We start from the raw sequence: 22,704 nt of genomic DNA, 5'->3' as shown, positions 1-22,704 counted from the left end.
CTCCATCTCCCTCTCTCTTTAAATTGTTAGTTAGCACATCTTTGAGGCTGCTTGTTTCTTCTATTTTTTACTAAAACCATTTTAAGTGTTTTTTTGTGTTTGTGTCTGTATAGTCTTTTTTTATTTACATGGTCTATTTGTACATGCATATAGTCTTTTTTTATTTACATGGTCTATTTGTACATGCATGTTCACTTGTAAGAGAATACATTTCCACTGGTCCAAATGTTTGGGATTCTTTATTTTAGGTATTCAGCATGAGCATCATTGTATGCGCCGTCAAGCAACCTTGTAAGTAAAGTTGAGTCAATCTCTTTGTTAGCTTATGCTCTTTTGTGATGTACTGTGCTTTTAAGTGAATAAAACAGCTCATTGCAAGCTCTTTCTCCTTGTGTACTTGCTCTTTTTTTTGCACTATTTGTTATTGAGTTATCTATGCACTATCTTATCCCTTTAAGCTTGCGGTGGATTGAAGTAGTGTCACACAGACTACACGGTTTAGAGAATCCCTAGCCTAGTGTCACACAGACTACACGGTCTAGAGAATCCCTAGCCTGTGAAAAATGTAATCAGAGCCACGTTCGGCTCAAGCTAAGGGAGCGGTTGGAGAATCGGTATAGAGTAACATGGTGGTAAATAGTGATTGAGGAGGACGTCCTAGAGACTCAATAGAATCTGTGAAGCACCAAGGGCAAGGGAGTGGCCCATTCTGATGATATGGGCACATCTCATAGCTGGGAAGACTTGACAGAAATTATGAACAAGCTGGTTGCCGATGTAACACACATGAGGAAGTGTTGGGTAATGCAGTTGAGTCTTTCGAAGAACTGAGAGACTAAATGAAAACCATGCGGGATAGATGGTCGAAGTTGTAGCATGAATACGCCACTTTTTGATATGGTGACTTCACTAAAGGTTCAAATTAAAATACTTTAGGCAAAAAACCGCACTCTACAGTAGCATGTTTTGGCACGTGGTAGTGACAATTGGTTATCAAAAGTCAACATTCAAGACCAGAAAAATATAATGGCAGCTGGAATAATGTTCACACCCTCTCTTTCTCATGGGTGCGTGGGAGCAGGAGCAGGAAAAGTCATGCGCTAAGTAGCACAATTTTGGATTTTGTTGGAAAATAGATTTTAGGAGAAAAGGACCTGCCCATCAGTATGAGAATCGACCATTTCTGCCACCACTAACAAGAGCAATTGATCCAAAGTTTAGGTTTTCTCAAGCTTTGACAAGTTATTTTTCCTACATGCATGTGCAGAAATTGAATTTTAGATTTTTTGAAGTTTATTTTAAAGGAAGACTTGGATTTGTTTGAGAATATTTCTATATTTCAAGAGGTTGAGAGATTGTCTTTGAAATGAGATTTTTGAATTAATCCCAGATTTTTAGCAATTAAACTTTGATTTGGTCCAAAATTGGAGTTTGGAATTGAAAGTTTGAATTTTGGATCTTAAATAAAATTGGGGATTGAAGCTTCGTTTTGAAATTAGGATAGAGAATTGAAAATTGGAAGCTTGGACTATAGTTTACAATTTTGATGATAGTTTTGATTTTGGGATTGGATTTGAAAATTCTAGGATAGTTTTGATTGGATTAAACTAGGAAAAGTTGGATTCGATAATTGGAATTTTTTGAATTGGATTGAAATTTTTAAGGCTTGGAATGGCCAGAAATCGATCAATATTTTTAGACTTCGGGATTTGAACTTGTTTTTGGATATATTGAGAAGTTTGGGAATCCAAGTTTAGTTTGGTTGGTTTTGGTCTCGAAATGAGTTTTGAAGATTAAAATTTGGGAATCCAAGTTTAGTTTTATGAGATTTTTTCTTTATTAGGATTTTGATTTTTGAGAATTTTGGTTTAAGATCTTGGAATTTTGCTTGACTTGGACTTGAAATCCAATCACGGAATTGATTTGAAAGTGTAGGTTTTACAACTATATTACAAATTTTTTGTGCTCGCATCAAATAAGTGAGGTGCTCTAGTCTTTGTCGCAATATGACTTGGTCATAGTAGCGACTCCGACTTGTACTCACTTAGATTTTGTGAAAATGAATGAGAATGAGTGTATTTGTGGAGTGTGTGTATGTATGCATATATAAAATAAACTATATGTTCATTCATGCTTCACCCTATTTTTCACATGCATAATTCAATTTTGGCCTCTCATGGGTCTACCTTGGAGTGGAATGTATAGCGTCTCCAAGCTTACTCTTGACATCAAGAAAGCTTTTAGAGTACGGTTCATGAGCTTACGTTTGGAAAATTTTAGTTTTGGTTTTAGAAACGGGATTTGGTTGACAAGTTGCGTTCAACTTGCTTTCGACATAGGATGTAGGCAAAATGGGTTCCTTAGGTCAAAACCTGACATTTGAAAAATCTAGGAATTGTGTTTGGAGAAATTTTCTCTTTGGGTGAAATATCATGTTTGTGGATTCCTCCAAATTTTGCCAGATTGATACATTTTTAAGATTGATTTTGGAGTTGGAAACGGCTCGGCTTTTGTAGAATTTATAGATTTGAAAATGGTGGGATCTTTGGAAATTCGTACTTCAAAATGGATTTTGGTGAGTATTTGATTTCTTTGATGATTTTGGATTTGACTAAAATCCTTGTCTTGGATCTAGGGATTCTTTTGAAACCCAACTAGATTAGCTAGTTTTGTTAATCGTTGTTTTCCAAAATCATTGGAATTTTTCATAAATGAAATGGGTTGGGACAAGCTCATTTTGATTGCTATATTTCATTTTCAAAATAGACCACGCTCATAGATTGAGTGGATCCGATTCTTGCAGAATCCATGTGACAAGATCATGAGATTCAATTCATTGCACATTCAAGAGGTATGAAAACATTCATGCTTCATTCGCCTCTCTTTCTTTCCATACATCAATAAAAAACATTCAATCACATGGATGAATGGATCGCGTTTTCTACCAAACCATGGTGGTCTTTTTCCTTCAATTTTGCATACATGGGACCGTTTGAAATCAGATTTGAGAATACTATTTTCTGGTTTTCGAAAAGATAAATTTGGTTGAATTTATTGAGAGGATCATAGGAATGCATGCACATATGCTTTAACATGTACATTTGTTTCGTGGTGACTCAGCTTGACATCATTCCCAACTTTTGAAATATAGAAAATCTCAGCCCACCGCTCAAGCATTGTCCATCTCTATCCGCCATTCACGATAGGATATATATATATAAATAATGATCACCATTTTCCAGCAACATAAAACTTAGTAGATATCAAATATAACGATATAACGACAGAATATCGCGATGACTAGAATGGAAAAGACATGCACCAAGGATGCTGATTTAGGACAGCAAATAAAGCTACCGATTTGGGTGAGACGATTTGTCAAGGACATAAATTGTGAGGCTGATTGGGGTCTGGTTTGTGGCGTCAAACTACCAGGAATTTTGGCCAGCTAATGGTCGACTTTGCCGATGTTTGTAAGATAACAGAAATAAGCCCATTGATTTGGGCGTTAGTGAGCAAAAAACCAAGGATGTTTGAGCCTCAGTTTTTAGCTTGATCGATGGAGGTGACGACCTGATCATGACTGCTGCGAATCTGGTCATGGTAAGGTAGTTTGATCAAGTTAGCAGCCAGCCCCTTAGTGGCTGCTTGACGAGATCCACCTTTGGTGTTATAATAAAGCTTTAATGGTTCATTTCGCCATTGGACCCTCATTTTTTAGGTGAGAAATCAGGCATGCATGTCAATATATTGAAATAATTTGCAACATAGAAGCAAGATTGACATGAGCCAGTGGGGAATTTGAGGCGAACAATTGCTGGAATAGCACATAGAACGAGGCAGAACAAGGGTGGCATCGAGCTGGGCTTGACGTGAGATCTGGACTACCTCGGAAGATGCTTGGCTAGGAGACGTCTATGCTGATGATGCTTTGAGTAGGGGTCGGCTAGAGCTCTGAGCTGCTAAGCAACGTGAGGTTTACTCGAACTTAGGGCACCTAGGAGAAGTGGGAGCTGGACCACTTTGGGACGCCTTGATTCAAGACATTTTGAGAAGGAACGTTTTGAGCAGGGGGGTTTGGCTGGAGGGGTTCATGCCTAAGGCAGGCATCCTCTGCTTAGAGAATGAAGGACTTGCTTGCTAATGGAAAGGGGAGTCTTAGCTGGTCTATGGTTTTATAGGCACCAACATAATGACGCTGGACAATTTTTTTGAAAACAAGAGAAATCAAGAGGCAATCTTCATTATTTTGGCATGGGGAAGAAGTTACCCTTGCATGCAAGGGACACCTCTTCCCTTGCCAATCAGCTCATTTCTTTTTGTTTCCTTGTTTTGCTTGTCTAGGTTGAAGATAAAGAAATGATGACACGCTTGTCTCTTCATGTCAGCTGCAAATGGGTTAGTTTCTAACCAGCTCGTTTGATTCCAATGAAGAAAGGAGAAGGAGAGCGGGAAGCCATTTATAGCTTGTTCTCCTCTTCCCTTAACCAGAAAATTCAGAATCAAACCAGTTTGAATGGCACGCTCAGCTGGGTGCCATTAATTTTTTTTAATCTTGTTTTCGTTCACTTTAAATTGAAAATATGAGAGAGGCATGCCTATTTAGGCTGTTCCCTCTAGTCTTTTGGGAAATTCCAGAAGAGAGATCGTCTGATCTTTCGATGCCTATTCAATTTCTCTTTATTTCAAAAAAACGATCATTTTTCCAGAATTGGTTTGTTTTGAAAACGTTGAAAAAGAGTAATTTCACTTGAACAACTCTATGCTTGATATGTGTAAAATTGACCCAGATCATTGTCGATCTAGTCTTGAGTAATTCATTGATTTACCCAGCAATATGTTTGATCATAGCACATCAAGATTGCATGAACTTTGGGTTCATTTTAATTTGGAATGAATTAGGTCGATCGGTTTTGATCCGAGCAAATTCAAAATTTAGATTCTTGTTTCTTAGAGAGTCAATTTTTCAAATTGACTCCCAGATAATTTTTAGGAAAATTTAGGAAGTCTTCGCTCTAGGCGAATTGTTCCTAGATTTTTATTGGGCTTGGTTTTCCTCGAATAATTCTATAGAATAGAATAAAGAGAGAGAGAGAATAAGTCACACCGACTCATTTTCTCTCTTTGTGTCATTTTCTCTCTTTGTGTTAGAATAGGATGGAAAGAAGATTATAATTCTCGCTAATGTGAATTTTAATCTCAATTGAACATTTGAGCTTTTAGATCTTGACTTTGATCCATCTGACATTTTATTTCAAAATTTTGTTCAAATTTGGCAAAAATTCTGATTTTGCAATTTATTGTTGTAAATTGAATTCACAAGTGGTTCCTAGACTTGCATCTAGGATTGGGTTGGGCGAACTTCGACTCCAGTTGAAGATATTTTACAGAAAGTTTCAAAATTACCATTTAAAAAATGTTGGGAAGATTTGGGGGTGTAAACAGAGAACAAAGACTTCAGTTAGAGGCAAAGATGCATATAGCAAATTTTTGCAAATTGGTTTGCAAGTTTGTATCTTGGGCATTGAGTATCGCTGTCTTTTTGTGAAGAGCAATACCTGACCCAAGAATTTTCATGTATAGTATTTTCCTCCATGTCATATGAAACATTGTACAGGAATTGATATTAATTAGAGAAAATTTTATAATTTAAGAGACGCTTTTGCACATTCCGCCTGGAGGACTTAGTGCTTTATGCTTTCTGTTCCTTGGAATGTGCTATTTCTTTTGCTTTTTTGGATTTAGCATTTGAATTTGATCACACCCTTCACTCTTAGGAAAAATACCTCACCATCCCAAAAGCTACTAAGGAATTTCATTGCATTAGTGGTTTTGTGTAGTTTGTTTTGTGCAACGTCATTCCTATTAGACTTTCTATTTGAACATTGTAGCAAGTTTTCTGTTGGTAGTTCGCAGACCACATGGCCTTGGGGTAGCAAGTATAAAAAAAATGTTCATGTTTTGACGAGTCCATAAGGCTTTAGGAGGTTTGATGCAAGAAAAATGTTCGTAGATTGCATTTAGCTTCATGGTGTAAGCATATGTCATATGCCTACCTGCTACGACAGAGCTTTGAACCAAAGGAACATCTATACTCACCACGAGCTCAGTGCTCAACTCATCGTGTTCGATAGTTTTTTTTTTACTTATCTTGTCAAGGTCGCTCAGCTATGAAGACTTTTCCTCTGTGGTGTCTCGTGCTAGACCGCCAAATCAAAACCACAACGATGTTACTTGAGGGGGGATGTTGCTACCTCATGGAGGCGAAAATGGCTTGACAATAGAAAAAAGATATGCAAAATAAATACCTTCGATGACTTTGAATGAGAGTTGAGGAGCCACTTCAAGCCTTGAAATGCAAGATGAGAGGTCTATTGTATGGTGGTTGAATTAAAGCACACATGATTCTTGTGAGACTATGTGACGACCTAACCGTAGCTCATATTGGACATACCTGATATGCTAGAAGAAGATGAAACTTAACTAGTTTGTTTTAGGTCTACAGCCTTGTGCGCAATCCGAAGTGGAAAGAGGTAATTTGGAGACTTTAGAAGATGCTTATGTGGCAATAGAACATTTAGTCGATACCCAGCCTAAGAACTACACTAACACCTTCAAGTTCTTGAAGAAATTTGACCATTGAGGAAAGAAAGAGGAACTGCAAGACAATAAAGGCGAGTTGTCAACCCAACATCAATCCGAGAAGAAACATTTCTTTTGCAGGAACAAGAACCAAGTTAATGTGGTAACTTGATGGTTCTCTAGAGATAGGCATGTAGCCAAGCAATGCCTTTAGCACCTTATAAAAGATGATGAAGTGCAGTCACAGATGGTGAATAAGGAACTGATGTAGTTGGACATCACTTTGAAGGGAAAGTGTACTACGGCTATGGTAGACTCAGGGAAACATGCAACTTCATTTCAAAAGAAGAGGCAAAGAGATGGATGTTGAAGCTTGAGCCTAGACACAACCTTGAAAAGTTGAACTCTGTGGTCATGCCCATCCTTGAAGAAGCATAGGGTGTAGCCATCCAGATTGGAAGTTGTGCTGTACTAGAAACTTTATTGTTCCCTTAGGTGATTTCAAGGTGACCCTTGGTATGAAATATTTCAAGACTAAACTTGTTATGATATTGCCAAGATTCAATTTATTGACATTGATGTGGCTAGACCATTCGCTCATGATACACTACTACTCCGCCAGTGGGAAGATATATTGAAGAAGAAGCCAGGCCAATTGCCATCCCACCAAGTATAATCTCCTTGCTGGATGAGTTATAAGAAATAATGCAACCCGAACTATTAAGGCAATTACGACAGCCGAGGGAAGTGGATCATCAAATTGAACAAGTTCCTATAGCTAGGATGGCCATGGTTCCTTGTTGTATAAGACTGGCCTAATTGAAGGAGCTTCGAAGGCAACTTGATGAGATGTTGAAAACATGCATCATCTGACTTTCAAAGGCACCATTGAAGGCTTTTATTATGTTCTAGATGAAGCATGATGACTCAAAGTAACTATGTGTAAACTACTATGCATAAACAAGGTAATAGTTGAGCACAAATACAGTTTGCTGCTTATCGGTGAATTGTTTGAATAGTTGAGCAATGCACAAATCTTCTTGAAGTTGGACCTTCATTCTAGTTACTGGCAAGTTAGGATTATAGAAGGTGATGAATCAAAGACCATTTGTGTCACACAGTGTTAAGCTTATTAATCGACAACTTCTTAACATTGACAAATAAAATCTTCTACATATACCTGACAAGTTTGTGCTGGTCTATTAATCGACAACTTCTTAACATTGACAAATAAAATCTTCTACATATACCTGACAAGTTTGTGCTGGTCTATCATAGTGGTCTTTAACAACGACATAAAGGAACATGTTAGTCACTTAGAAACAGTGTTCTAATTGTTGTAGGAGAATGAACTCTACGTGAAATGGGAGAAGTGTCTCATTGGCCAATAGAAGATCAGCTTTCTCGGTCATACTGCTGGACATCACCAGCTGCAAATGGATCGAGAGAAGGTAAGAGTCATCCAAGAATGGAAGCCACCATCTATAGTGCTTGAATTGCAGTCATTCATTGGATTGACAAATTACTATCGACAACTCATTGAGGGGTACTCTTTTATTGCTCCTCCTCACACCGACTTACTCAAGAAGAACATGGTTCAAGTATGAACATAGTTTGCTCATTATGCTCTCAAATGTTTGAAGAGAGCTCTTGTGTGAGACCTTGTGCTTATGTTACCCGACCACTTGAACTTTTTGAAGTCCATACTGATGCCTCTGATTTTAATGTTGGTAAAGTCTTAATACAAGAGGGTCATCCGATCGCCTATTAGAGCCAAAAACTGAAGGAGGCAAAGATGTACTACACAATGCATAAGTGAAAGGTGATTGCTATTGTGCACTACATTTGCATATGGTGGTGTACATCAAGCTATATCCTGATCGCATAAGTATCTTTTATATGTGATGCCATGCCAGGATTTGGAAGTGTGACGGGCCATTCACCATAATCAAGAAGATCGGGAAGTTGGCAAACATGCTAAACCTACCGCCAGACTTCAAGGTACGTTTAGTGATTTACATATGTAACATAAAGTCCCTCTATGCCGATGATGAAGATTTATAGAGGACAGCAGCAGTGGGAACCAATCTTGTTAAGAGAACATTCAAGCAAGCATGCAACAAATAGGTGATTGGAGCAGATCTTTCAGCACAAGATCAACTGTCTTGGTGAGTTGAAGAAGTATTTTGTGAAGTGGGCAAACAGGGGCCTATCACGTCATAGCTGGCATGGAGAACAAACAACTGCCTTGGTGAGTTGAAGAAGTATTTTGTGAAGTGGGCAAAGAGGACGTAATAGTTGGCATGGAGAACAATGCATGATTTGAAGGGGGTGCCTGTTCTTGTTGTTTACAGGATCTATTTGTGTATATTTGTTTACTTGTAATGGAGCACCCTCCCATTGGTCCATGTGTCATGTTTGGAATTCCTACTTTGGGTGTTTGGCATGAGGATCCTTATATGCGCTTTCGAGCCCTTGTAAGTAAAGTGAAGTCAATCTCCTTGCTTAGTCTCTCTTACTGCATTTGTAAGTGAATGAAATAACTCATTGCAAGCTCTTTCTCCTCCTTGTGTACTTGTTTTTTATGCACTCTTTGCTTACCCTTTTAGGCTGGCGGTGGATTAAAGGACCATTGCATTGCACAGACTAGAGAACAGTCAGCCCGTGACATTAAGAATCTCTTTCCAAATGCGCTATTTTTAGATATTAATGATGACAATCCAGGATCCTAACTTAGGGACTTAGATCTCCCAAAGTCCCAAGTCCCATTTCAAGCATTTATGTAAAATTATGCTTTTCCGTCACACATGCATCTTTCGTAAACCATCTAGATATTACCTACCTTATATCCCCCCTTTAAATTTGTTTGAATATTTTTCCACTTTTTTACTAGGCGAAACTAAATCTCGTATATCTTCCAAGTCTTCCCACGTAAATAACTTTTCCAAATTATTTCTGATTTACCAACAATATTAATTGCTTTAGCAAATCAATCACTACATTCAAATCCTCTTTTTGGACCAAATCAAATTGTTCTGGTATTATGTATCTTTGAAGTCCACTTTCATTTAAACTACAAAGTAATCATTTCTAAGTATATTTTTCATTTCTTCCAAAAAGTAAAATAAAAATTTTCACTTGTAAGCATTTTCAAAATTTTCCATGAGCCATCCCATACATATTTCATTCTCACACAAAGATTTTAGAAAAATATTTAGAGAATATTTCAAAATATTGAAGGGTAGAATCAATCATTTTTTAGTTTTCCACAACAAAAATGTCTTAAATGTGTAGACCTCATATTGACCGTGGGTCCCATCTCCCAAGGTTTTTCTCCATCTAGGTTTAGATGGAGAAATCCTCCAGCCTCTCACAACACCATGTCAGATGCAATGCATCTGTCAGTGTGTTTAATCACACTTTTTCGATGCATTGAATTGGGTGAGAATGCAAAGAAACCGATGTTTAATGATGCTAAAAGATGTCAGTAAAACTCGAAGAAGTATCATTAAATATTTTTATTGGCATTGTCATGATGCAAAACCAAACGTCAGTAAAGGTTGTGTAGCTAATTTCTTTACAGATATTTTACAAGACATAAGGCAAAATCTCTTATATGTGATATTGAATATATATCAGTAAATGTTGACTAGTTATTGACATTCCTTGCATTAGAAAAGCCGTCGTCAATCCTTGGTAAAATGATTCATTGATGCAAGAGAATGCCAATAAACATCCTTTATTTACCTATGATAAAACCATTAATGGTGTTTGTCAATGTCAGGAAATATTTCTCTCTTTAAAGGCATCCAATTAGCATTAGTAAATGATGATCATCACTGGCATTTATTTACATTAAAAATAACTATTTATTGACATCCTTGTTAGCGTTAGAAAAGCTTTTATTTTTACCTAAGGTGTGGTGTATCTTACATGTGATCCTAGTATTGTGTACATACAAAATGATATCAAATCTTGCACCAATATTTGTAGTTGTACACATAAAAAAATGTCATGTACAATATTAAAAATGTCATTCACATCAAAAGAGACATTACTTAATGTTTGTTAAACTATTACTCATTCCCTTATATGTACAATAAAACATTGTCCCCTGGTAACATCATCAAGTTCATTCAACTCCTTATTGCTAATGGAGATGTAGCATTGATGTCAATTTCATGTGGATACATTTTGTATGCATGAGGAACAATAAATCTCCAACCAGCTGTATATTGAAGAGGCTAATCAAGAAGTTTGTCAACAATCAAGTTTATAACACCTACTCGTTCAAACGTAAACAACAGTTTTGTGGTGTTGAAAACTAAACCTTTACCTAAAACAAAAAGCTTGTAGTCCCATCAAGGTCAATAGACATGTTTCTTCAACATTATTTAGATCCCAATCAGAAGTTGTTGAAAGGCACCAATACAAAAGGTGGAAAGTTAACCGACCATTGGATGTGCACTTTGAAAACATGCACGAAATACTCAATGATGTTTTTGATGTGCATGACGATGAGTTAGCTTCAGCTAGGCCTATCAACCATGTCATTGAAGAAGGGGAAGACAATGACATGTATGAAAGATTGATTTGATTTTAGATTTTCACCTTATGGTTTAGTTGTCACATAATGTCTCTTAATAATATTTATGGATTTTGTCATTTCATATTGGGATTCTATAAGAGTGTTTATGTCTTTAATCTAGCCATATCTAGGAAGAGGATTGATATATGGTTAAATTTCACTCTGGCTTGGTGAAGAAGGCTCTATTTACATTCGTGTTTCTTGAATATGGGTAGTTTCAGTAGGTGGTTTTGTACAAAGAAAGGTTCATTTACCATAAGAACATGGTCCTCAATAACATCGTCCCTAGTTTCCTTACCAAAAGAAAATGCTTATTCATTAAAGACCTATAGGATGTCAAAGATTTTATGCTCATACAATAATTCCTTTATGTTAAGAACTGTATCTTAGGAAAAAGCATTTTTCAGATTTGAAATCAAGCAATTGTGCTTTTTATAACATCAAAGATACTTAAAATGTTGTGTGGAAAAAACTTCAAGAAAATGATAGTCTAGAGAGCTATTGAAAAGGTTTTCAAAGATAACTTCATCCTAAGCACATTAGATGGCATGCAATTGATTAAATAAATTATCATGCTAAAAGCATGTGCCCAAATTTTTTGTAGAATAAGTGCTTTAGCACGGGAGATAATCTTATTTCAACAACATGTCTAAGGCAAGATTGAGTGGCATATATGTTTAGGGGTAGAAGGACATGAAAATTCTATGTCCAGTCCCAATGGTGCTTTAAAGAGATACATTCTTATAAAAGGTTGCGACTTTTATGCTTCTTTAGAACTTATGAAGAGCAATGAGGTTTCATTTGAAAATCTGCAACCTTTTGTAGGGGCTTGGTGTTTCCTTTGACTCTACATAGAGTCATTTTCTCTTTGTAACAATGAATCTATGTGCTCCTCCAATAAAGTGTTATTTTGAGTGCATTTGTGTAAGAGAAAAGCTCATTTGTCTTTCTTAATATATTTTGTGCGGTCATTGCCATTTTCTGTTGCATCAATTAAATTACTCAAATATAATGCTTATGCTCGTATATAGAGGACTCATGAGATTTGCCGCCAATGTGCGTCTGACAGCCATGTTGGGCACCAAAATGCCTAGTCTTTCTTCTAGGCCTGCAGAATATGTAGCTGCTCGTTTCCCAGTTGACTCTATTGCAGAATAAGTCAACTTCGAGTCAATAGTTCAACTTAAGGTTTGAGTAACATGAACTTGACTTGTTAAATCTCAAGTAAGCTCGTGTAATTACGTCGGTTGCACTACACCAAGTTAGAAAATTCTTATACGAGACTAACGATCGAAGTTTCACTACAAAAAGGCACGGGTTCATTGACGCGCGGGGACATGGATGTCGGTGACAGACCAGTTTTACCAATGTCCAGTTCTATGTGTCGGTGAAGATTGTTTTTCACCGATGTCCAAAGGTGAACGTTGATGAAAAAGGGCTTCATCGACGTGTGCTGCTATTATGTTGTTGAAATTGGGCTTTTATCAACGTCCGGTTTGTGGATGTCAGTAAACAGTGCTTTTACCTACGGACGTCTATAAATACATAACTTTTATTGGCGTTTAATTTGCAGACATCAATAAAAAGAGTTACTTTTGCTGACACATGGTCATGCTCTCGGTGGAATTTTTTTTCGGCGAAGAATGACCGACATCCAACAAACTAGTCGGTATAGCTCTACTTCATCGACACGTCTCCTCTGAACATTGCTAATATATTTTTTATCAACGTGCATTGGATGTTGATGAAAGTTGCTGCATAAGTTTTACCGAAGTTTTTAAGTAGGCCTTTTACTGACGTTTCGCATGTGTTGGTAAAGGCACCCCGACTTATTGACTCCCCTTGAACCCATCTTTTCCTTTTTCTTCTCTCGTTTCCTTTCTCCTCACTCTTTTTCCCACCAGTGGTTACTGCATTTCATTTTGGACGGCTGACTGATAAAAAGGGTGGTTCCTCCATCTTTATAAAAAACCTTGTGAACTAAATTCCAATGGGTCCACCTCTCCTCATTGTCCTCAACGGTCACATCCTAATAAAAAAGGTTTGAGCTTAATTTTTGGCAGGTTTGGCTTACTCGACCCATGATGTTGGCTCGGCTTGTCAGTCGTAATTTATCTTAGCAGAGTTGGAGTTCCCTTAAACTCGTCCCAACTGAGCTTCAGCAAGTGGACCCAAGCATGGTGGACTCAAGGGCAAGCTAGAACCAAAACTAAGCTAAGCCCCAATGGTGGAGCCAGAATTTTGGCCGGAGGGACACTTTAATCCAAAACTTGCATGCATGCTTGGAGGGGCATCAATATATACAAATAGTCAAATATTTGAAAGTAACAATATAAAAATAAAGGTGTTTTGTCAGGCTGATGTAGGCAATTGTCTACACCAGACCACATGTGGCTCGGCCACTCCTAAGCCCTGTAACTGCAGCCATCCTCAAGGGCAGCCTAGCTGTGCGTAAACTTAGCTGCATGGTGCGCATCTTTCTCCCCCACCGTGGCTGTGTTTATTCTTTTGGATCACAATATTCATTCTGCAATGAAACAAAAGCATGAAATCGAGCACACAGATGCTAAGATTCTCTATATCTCCTCTCCACTCCACTTGTTGGTTGACCAAAAACAGCAAGCCACGAGGGTGGTGAATCTAATGAGTGCTGATTTGGAACGAATCGGACAAGAATACGAACGAGGGTTTATACCTCACACAAGCTTTTCCGATATGCTGATCCCCATAATGTTTGGCGTCAAATTATTCACGCAAGTTTTGGGGTTTTAAGTTAGATGCGTTCAATTGAATGGGATAATGATGAAGACATCATGAAAGGCATAGAGATTTGCTTCTCCTCCGGTAAAGAGATTATGACGGTGGACACATGTATGAAAAAGTTCAGAGAGAAAAGTTTTGGCAGAAAAAGGTAAAGATACGATGATGACCGCACCAGCAATGCCCTCCGATTTTCTTCATTTTGGAATTTTCATCGATAAGACTTGGAAAAGGCAACATGAAAAGTTGAATAAGACCTCCAGTAGTATTATTCTTCGCAGTCATACAAAGGTTGTGGCGCATGACAAGGACAAAATTGCCACCATTTAATTTGTGTTTGGTATCTTTAATAGTTTCATAATTTGATGTGCATGGAATCAAGAATTTTTTCATAAGAATTACCAAAAATTTTGTTGCTCATTTCCTTGAAGGCAATTCTCTCTTTGAGAGAGAGAGAGAGAGAGTAAGGGGGCATTTGATGACATTGAATTTTTCTTTGAGAATTAAAATTTTAGAAACAAAATTTTACTGCATACTTAAATTGAAACAAAAAATGCAATTCTGACTTCTCTTTGTGTTTAATAGTCTCAAACTGTTATTTCTATAATTAAAAAATGACATGTTTGATAAAACCTGAATCAAAATTATAAATTTATTAATTAGAACATTATGACAAGTGCCCTAAAGATAAATGAAAGAATTCTGAAATTTTGAAATCTTAATTGTAATCCCTACGATGGAATCACAATTCCAAATTTCTATTTAAGAATTACCCTATAATTCTGAAATCAAAATTGTTTGTTCGACACAATTTCTATTTCACAAAAAAATTGGAATTTTAATTATAGAATATCAAAAACACTCCCGAACGGTGGTAATGAAGGGAAAAGAGGCTGGAGAAAAGATTTGGACATTCTCTTTTTGACATAAAAGATCAGACTTGAAAAGCTTTTGAGGCATGGGATAGCAGGATTTTTGACATTCTCTCTCTCTCTCTCTCACACACACACACAGCCGATGAAGTTGGAAATGCCCAACGGGTTAGCGCCAAATTTATATATACATGATCATTAATTAATATGAGATAAAGAAATCACTAAAGAGCAAAAGTTGATAGTGAAATCCCACTACCTATAAATGAGGAGAATGTACATAATCTAAAGTGTATTCCTTATGCAGCCGGAAATCGAACAGAGAGAAGTTTACATGGACAAAATGCCAACTTCATCTACATCAGCTTTCTTCTTGGATGGGATTTCTTAACAAATGATATATATTACTGAAACGTGTCACTATGTATTGGTGCATACATATCACCTATGGAAAGCTTTTAAAAAATTATTTTCGAAAGCTATTTTATTTAATGTATGTGAAATGGGGCCGTATTAATTGGCGGATGCAGGCTCCACATTGGCTGATATTTGGAAGGTGTTTCCTTTTCCTCGTTATAGATGCATCTGTCCTTGTGTACCTATCTGTGTTTATTTCGTAACTTCGTGGACGCGATCACCAAACCAATGAAACAACGTAGATTATCTTATTTGTCTATTAAACAGGTTGGATTTTACAAAAATAAAAGAAAAATAGTTTAATTCAGACTATCGAATATATGTTTAAAAGTTTTATTTATTTATTTTTAATGAAGATCACATTTATCAACTTGGTTGGCGAAAAACAATGAAGAAAAGATATTGAGAATCTGTACATATACCCAAAAAATTTGTCAAGAAAAAATAACTTCAATTTCATACTTTCAAAATATGTGAACGTCTCTTGACCGTCACTTCCAAAATGCCGGGTAAAGTCACTTTGTGCTTCAACCCCCCACCATCGGCACCTAAATGGCACAAACAAAAAATACAAACAAATTAGAGTTTTAAAATACTGCATAGACAGAAAGAAGAAGAAGAAAACATGACCACTGCCATGATCTATTAGAAACATTAACAAAGTGTTATAATGCTGTAAATATTACTTAACGACTGTCAAACACCTATCGTCTGTGAGACCTCGCCCAAAAATGAAGGTCATGCTAACCTGTTCAGTCCATGAATCTGACTTTCCACAAGGGTACTCTATAACTCCTTAAGAATCAAATAGTCGATGCTTAGGCAACACTTCACTACCATGAGACCTACGTATTGAAAATTGACATAAATATCGTTCTCAGGTTTTCATCAACGACGCTTTGTCAAAGTATGCAGCTAAGACACCATTGTTTGATTTAAGCTTCGATCAGCTATCCTGTTCCACGTGCATAATTACTGAGTTTGAACTTTGAATAAGTAAATTGTGCTTGAACATGAAGAAAAGTAACTGAAAAGAAAATAAGAAATTGATGTGGCCTCTGTCATCCACAAATTTGTAAATGAACTCATACTGTTTGAGTGAATGGGCTGTGCCTGACCGGGCTAGATTAAGCTACCGGCCAAGTTCATATGATTCAGCAAATCAGCAGTTGAGTCAGGATTTTACCATCAAAGAAGAAACTTGGTAATTCAATTGGTGGTTTTCATATAGGAGATATTGTCGAAAGCACAAGAGTTATTGTTGAAAGTGCACCTCAATAGTTCAACATGTTGATAAAATTTTTACCTCTAAAAAGTTGTGGACCTGAAGCAATTGGCATTATCGGTGGAGCTGTGGGTGATATGGGCAGTCATGGTTCAATCCCCAAAAAGCATCACACATTGCAGAGATTGAGTGGCATGGACAGCTCTGTGCACTCAACGACCATGCAACAAAAGGAGATGGGGTATCCTTGAAATTTTTTATAAAGTAATAGATATTTTAAACTTTTTGGCAATCCTTTTTTACCCTTTTAAAAAGTTTTTTTATTTGAATGATGGTATTTTGGTCATTCCACACCCATGTGTTTTCATGTATATAAGAATGTGCACATAACATAACCAGCTACGCACCTTGGACAAGCACTGACATTGGACGTACAATCACCTGTATAAACTAGCAACCAGCGTAATATAGAAGAAATTGCTACTCAAAAGCTACGCAAAACACACGTAATTCATTCGGATATCAAATTACAATACAGGTACGATCAGTAGGAAAATAAGCTTTAATGTACTGTGGTTCTACTCCACATTTGGTCCGGCGGCGACGCCCTGGGGGGCCTCACCGACAGGGCAGAGAGGAGGCGCCTCCTCTCTCTGGTGGTGGTAAGACGTCCTGCCGTTCTTTTCTTTCAAAACAAGAAAGGAGCATACTTTTATATATATATATATATATATAGGTATAGGTATTATGTGAGTGTGTTGGTAAAAGCGTGACCATCATATCAAAAGCAACTCTGAAGTGTAGCTTGTCAACGGTGCGGCAGGTGTTAATTTCCTTCCTCTCCCTTGACGACTCCTTCAGGGCGTCGGAGAAGAAATCTATAAGCAGGCGATCTCTCTGATAAGAGGGACCTGATGAAGGAGGCCGGGAAGTGAGAGCGTTGCCCAAAAAAACCAGGGAAACGAAAATCTCCTGCTTCTCCATTTTTCATTTTTATTATAATTACCTGGCAAAGAGCAGACCCCAGCCGTGTTAACATTGAGAAAAATGTCGCAGATGGCGCGACGTCGGGAAAGGTTAGGCCGTGGCAAACTCATTCGGCATTTTCAACGAATGGGGTTCAAAAATGCGTCATCAAAAGACACTTTTGGTGCAGTGGAAATAAACATTGAACCTCTGAGGTGTTCTTGGATTGTAGCAAGGTCATATCTTGTAGAAGCACGTGACCTAGAAAATAACAGCAATCTTGCATATTGTCCTGACATGCCTTATAAGACAGGCAACAAATCTTGCAGGAGTAGTATGCAGTAGGCCACCTTACTAGCAGACAGGTTCCAGCGCAGGCAAATATTCAGTGCAGGGGAACAATGACAAATATCTATGCATTGTTTTTTCAGAATACAGTGTTTCAAGATGTTATCCCGGAATAAGTGTCCCTGCCAGTCCCAAAAATCATCCATATCTAGAAATAATAATTTCTTATAAACAAGCTTTCTTTTTTCCTATTCGGATCAGTAGTGGTGAATTTACATTTGAAGGACGCAGGCAATAACAATATGAGCCAAGTACTGGAAGTCCAAAAAGCAAGAGATGGAATATCATCTGAAATTAAACCATCTACAACTGGCATTTTCTTGTGTTCAAATAAGTTGGATGTATAAAAGTTACAAACAAAAGGAAAAGTACAAGAAGCATATAAATTGGTTTGACTCTTAGAGTCTACTTCTACGATCAATAACTATTTCTTTCACAATCAATCTTCAAGTGTACAACACGAGTTGTGAGCTTCCCTTTAAATACATCTGAAGAAGATTTTTTCCCCAAATTACATGACGATGCATTCGCCATGTTCATCTTTTGGTCACCTATAAGCACTAAATTTTATACTTAGAAAATTATCATTTTGCCCCTCGTTATGATTTCGAATTGGTTTTCAAAGGCACTTCAAAACTTGAAGGCCTTTCACTTGAACTCAAGTATGAACAGAGACCATTTTGCCTTGTCAAACAACCATTTTTCCCCTGAACATTGGAAAATCTCAAGAATCATGGTAGTCATTCAGAACAAGCTCAAATAAGGTACTTTCCAGCTCTAAAAGCCTCCCAAAGTAGACAAAGTAAGATCACTAGCTTTCTGCCTAACTCACCCTAGTTCAGATCAGCTTACTAAAACCTAAAAACTACAATATTTTTAGCTCAATTGAGTTCGATTTGACCTTTGACAAGGAAAAACTCTACTTGTTGGAATGGGTGACTTCCACTTCATCAAGCAAATTAGGTTCATTTAATTGGAAAATAAGTATTATTTCACTTACTTTAAGTTGCAAAGTCCAAATTTAAGTTCTAGGCTAACTTGTATGTTTCCATTGAGCCACTATCTCTCTCCCATTTAACATGGTTCAAGCTCAATTTCAATGCAAACAAGTCAGGTCAGCTCGAATTAAGTTAAGACATGCTTAACATCTATCTTCCTTTAGTTCAATTTGACTTCATTGATTACAGTTTGAGTCTAATTTTCGCTCCTATGTTTCCAAAGCTCACCTTTTTCTCTCTTCTTACCCTATTTTAGTGGTCTGAGCCAAATTTGCGCTCAACCGGATATAGTCAACATAAACCAAACAAGGGTCATATTTATTGTGCTTAAATCCATCTTAACTTAGCTCAATTCGAGTTTGTTCATCATAGTTTGAGTTCAATGTCAGTTCCTAGGTTTCCAGAGCTCACATATTTCCCTCTCTTCACCCTATTTTCAAGGATTGAGCTGGACTTGAGCTCAACCGAATAGATTGAAATTAGGCTGAGCTAGTACCAAGTTGGTCACGTTCACACCTGCTTATCTAAGTTTGAGTTCAAGTGCTCCGGATTGAGTTCAATTTAATTTCCTATATTTCTGGAACTCACTCCTAGTACCCCTTATGCTTTGTAATCATTGTCGAGATCATTTCAGTTAAATCATATCCAAATTTTTCAATCTTGCAACATATCTTTATCCACAAGTTTCACCAATGAAAATTTGAATGAAAACTTCTTTTTTCCACCCTTCTCTATTTCCCTCTACAAGTGAAGTTATCGAGGCTGGTATTTTTAGGAAAACTGATTTTTAGAACAATCTAAGAGGAAATTTGCAGTTCAACTTTAACCAAAGACAATCTAGAAGTAGACTCACTGGATGATCTAGTCAAATCAGCCACACTTGCCCAGAATTGTATAAACCTATATCAGGGGCAAAACAGCCATTTCATTTGAACCGTATTCTTTTGCTTAAACTTAGGATATATGTTACATCTAGCTAAGTTTATTGCTTTTTTTGACCTCAAAAGCTTCAACTCAAATCAAATGCATGATCCATGCTTGTTGGAATCTAAATTCATAACCAAGTGCAAAACAGAGATTTTATTTTAAATAATATTCTTCAGTACTTAGGTTACGTTCCACATATACCTACATTGATTTATATTTTACATCTTTGAAGCTTCAATTCGATCTGTTTACCAATATCGTAAAACATGATTTATATTCATTTGGATTCAAACATTTGATATGGATCTCTGATCCAAATTTTTGGTCACATCCAGGATCCTTTTCCTAGAACTTTATATTAGAATGTTTATGCACCACATATTCTGTTATTTCTCTCCTCTGAGCATCAGAAAAGGTCGACAAACTCTCAAGACCACTTCCGGATCATGAATAGAACAATCTTTCAACTGATAGAATCAATTCTCACTGAGAATTGTGCAAGATATGTCAAAAATGTTGTTATAACATAAGTTGGAGACATGACCTATCTAAATATTGTTATAACAAAAGTACAAGGCTCAAAGGCTAGCTTGCACAAAGATTAGGAATTCCCAACAAGTACTTAAAAGTTATACCATGGTAGAAAAGACCTTTGAATAAAAATTTTATTGAAGTCTCTAGTTGTCTGCATTAGAGTATTGATTCGAGCTGCAGGAGTGATTGAGGTGAATCCGTTGGGACCGTTGGGAGTCTGCAGGCGTTTTCCAGTCAAGTAATTGCTTTTTCCTTGTTTCATCTTTGTTTTTGGCTTTCTTAATAGCATGCGTTATGTAATTCTTTTGGCTTTTCTAGTAGCAAGTTTTAGATAAAATTTTTGTTTATCAATAGCATGTTTTAGGCAATTTTTTGTTGTAGTTGCATGCCTTAGGTAATTTTGCTTTCTTAGTAGCTTGTTTAAGGCAAATTTCTATTTAAGCATGCTTGAATTTTTTTTTTGCTTCCTTATCATGACTTAACATAGTTTATTTTAGCTTCCATAGTTAGAATTTAATTTTGTGTCGTTAGGATAGGATGTGGAGGTCAGGTATGCCTCCTCCTTTCTCCTTTTACATTTCAGTTCTTCAAGTTCTTGTCTTTTGCCTTTTACAATGTGCATTGAGTTTCTCCTTTCAATTGTTTAGATCTAGACAAGCACATGCATATGCTCAAGTTTTAGACTGTGTACTCTGGTCAATAGGAATGATGAACACAATCTAACATAGTTAGGATTTAAGGACTAGCGTTGTTTCTTTCATGGTAGTCTGGGTATATGAAAATCCTAATTCAAATTAATTTCTAACGAAACACATTTTGAAAACATATTTTCAAAACATTTTTAAAAACCAAATCATTTAAAACTAGTTTCTGAAGACCCTATGTTCATACAAGATCAAGACCTAACCTAGGTTGAACCCAAACACGTGTCTTCTAAGGCTAACCTAGACTAGCTTTATAACCCTCAACTCAGTCCAAAAACCTCAGAATTAGGATCCTTGGCTGACCCCTATTAAAAAACTTCCATATCCATCAAGACTCGACATTGAAGTCAACTACTTGAAGCCCTAAAATTTGGCCGATCTCTACCTTAGGATATTTCAACCTTAAGTGACCTATATCATATCAAATTTGGACTTCAGTGACCAAAATCTTGATTGGATCTCATAGTGATTGAACAACTGGATATGAATATTGGATCTTCAAAAGATGATGATCTAGATCTTAGACATGATTGGACCTTGAATTTGGATTTAAAATTAATGACACTGAATCATAACTATGAATAGATCTCAAATTTGGATTTAAAAAATGCATTGGATCTTATACCATAGCCAATTGGATCTCATGAAGTTTGGATATTATAAGTCCTAGATGACCCTTAAACTATTGAATCTCAATCTAGATTTTAATTGGATTGTTTCATTTGGAACTGATATTGGATATTTGGAATTCAATTCGGTCAAATCAAATTTTTGAATTGGATCTTATTTTGAACTTAACCCAGATAATTAGATATTTAGAATATTTTTTCGGATCATTAACATGAACTTGGATTAAGTCATGAACTATGCTTGGTTTATGATATTGGATCTCCAGGATATGAATGGAGTTAAATTATCAGGATCACATCCTATACCCCTTAACCCCTAACACTAAACCATAGCAGCTAGGTCTTGATCATGTGTGACCTAAGAGCATGCATCATGCAGACTAGATTCACATTTTCATGGACCTAGGATGAATAAAAGATTCTCTTTATTTTGGAGCTCTTATGCTCAAATCTCTATGATTCACTTAGATTTTAAAATGAGATTTTTTCAAAACTAGAACATGTTTACTTTCAATGAATTTTGAACTTGACATCATTCAACACTTAGGTGTTATATTTATATAGTCTAGTCATTGGTCAGATTATCTCTAGTAAAGGCTCCACATATAGTCATACCTTGTACTGGTAGGTCAAGTCTCATCTCTCATAGATTCCTGCATAATCTAATAAGGTGAGTACAAGTGTTTCCAATTCAATGGTCTATTTGCAAGACCACAAAAATTTTCCATGTAAACATCACCAGATTTATTACTTGATTTCACTAATAAAAAAACATATACTGGTATTTTTTCTTCATTGGTATGTATATATATATATATATATATATATATATATATATATATATATATATATATATATATATATATATATATATATATATATATATATATATATATATATATATACACCATTTTCAATGGTAATAATGATATACCTTGGGTGTTGTGATTCCTTTAATTTGCCTTAATTCCTTAATTTGTTGCTAGTGGTATGTCTTCTTGTTGTCATTTATTCAAATCAGTTTTTCATAAAAAAAGAAATGAAATACCACCTAGGTCTACATAGAAAAAAGGGGTGTAGGAAATGAGCTGACTATTTTCCCTCACTAAAATGTCCTATGTGAGGAGTAAAAATAGAAAATTCAATCAAATACA

The sequence above is a fragment of the Nymphaea colorata genome, chromosome 2, assembly GCF_008831285.2.
Source record: "Nymphaea colorata isolate Beijing-Zhang1983 chromosome 2, ASM883128v2, whole genome shotgun sequence".
Classification (NCBI taxonomy): domain Eukaryota; kingdom Viridiplantae; phylum Streptophyta; class Magnoliopsida; order Nymphaeales; family Nymphaeaceae; genus Nymphaea; species Nymphaea colorata.
This window is presented reverse-complemented; position numbering follows the sequence as displayed.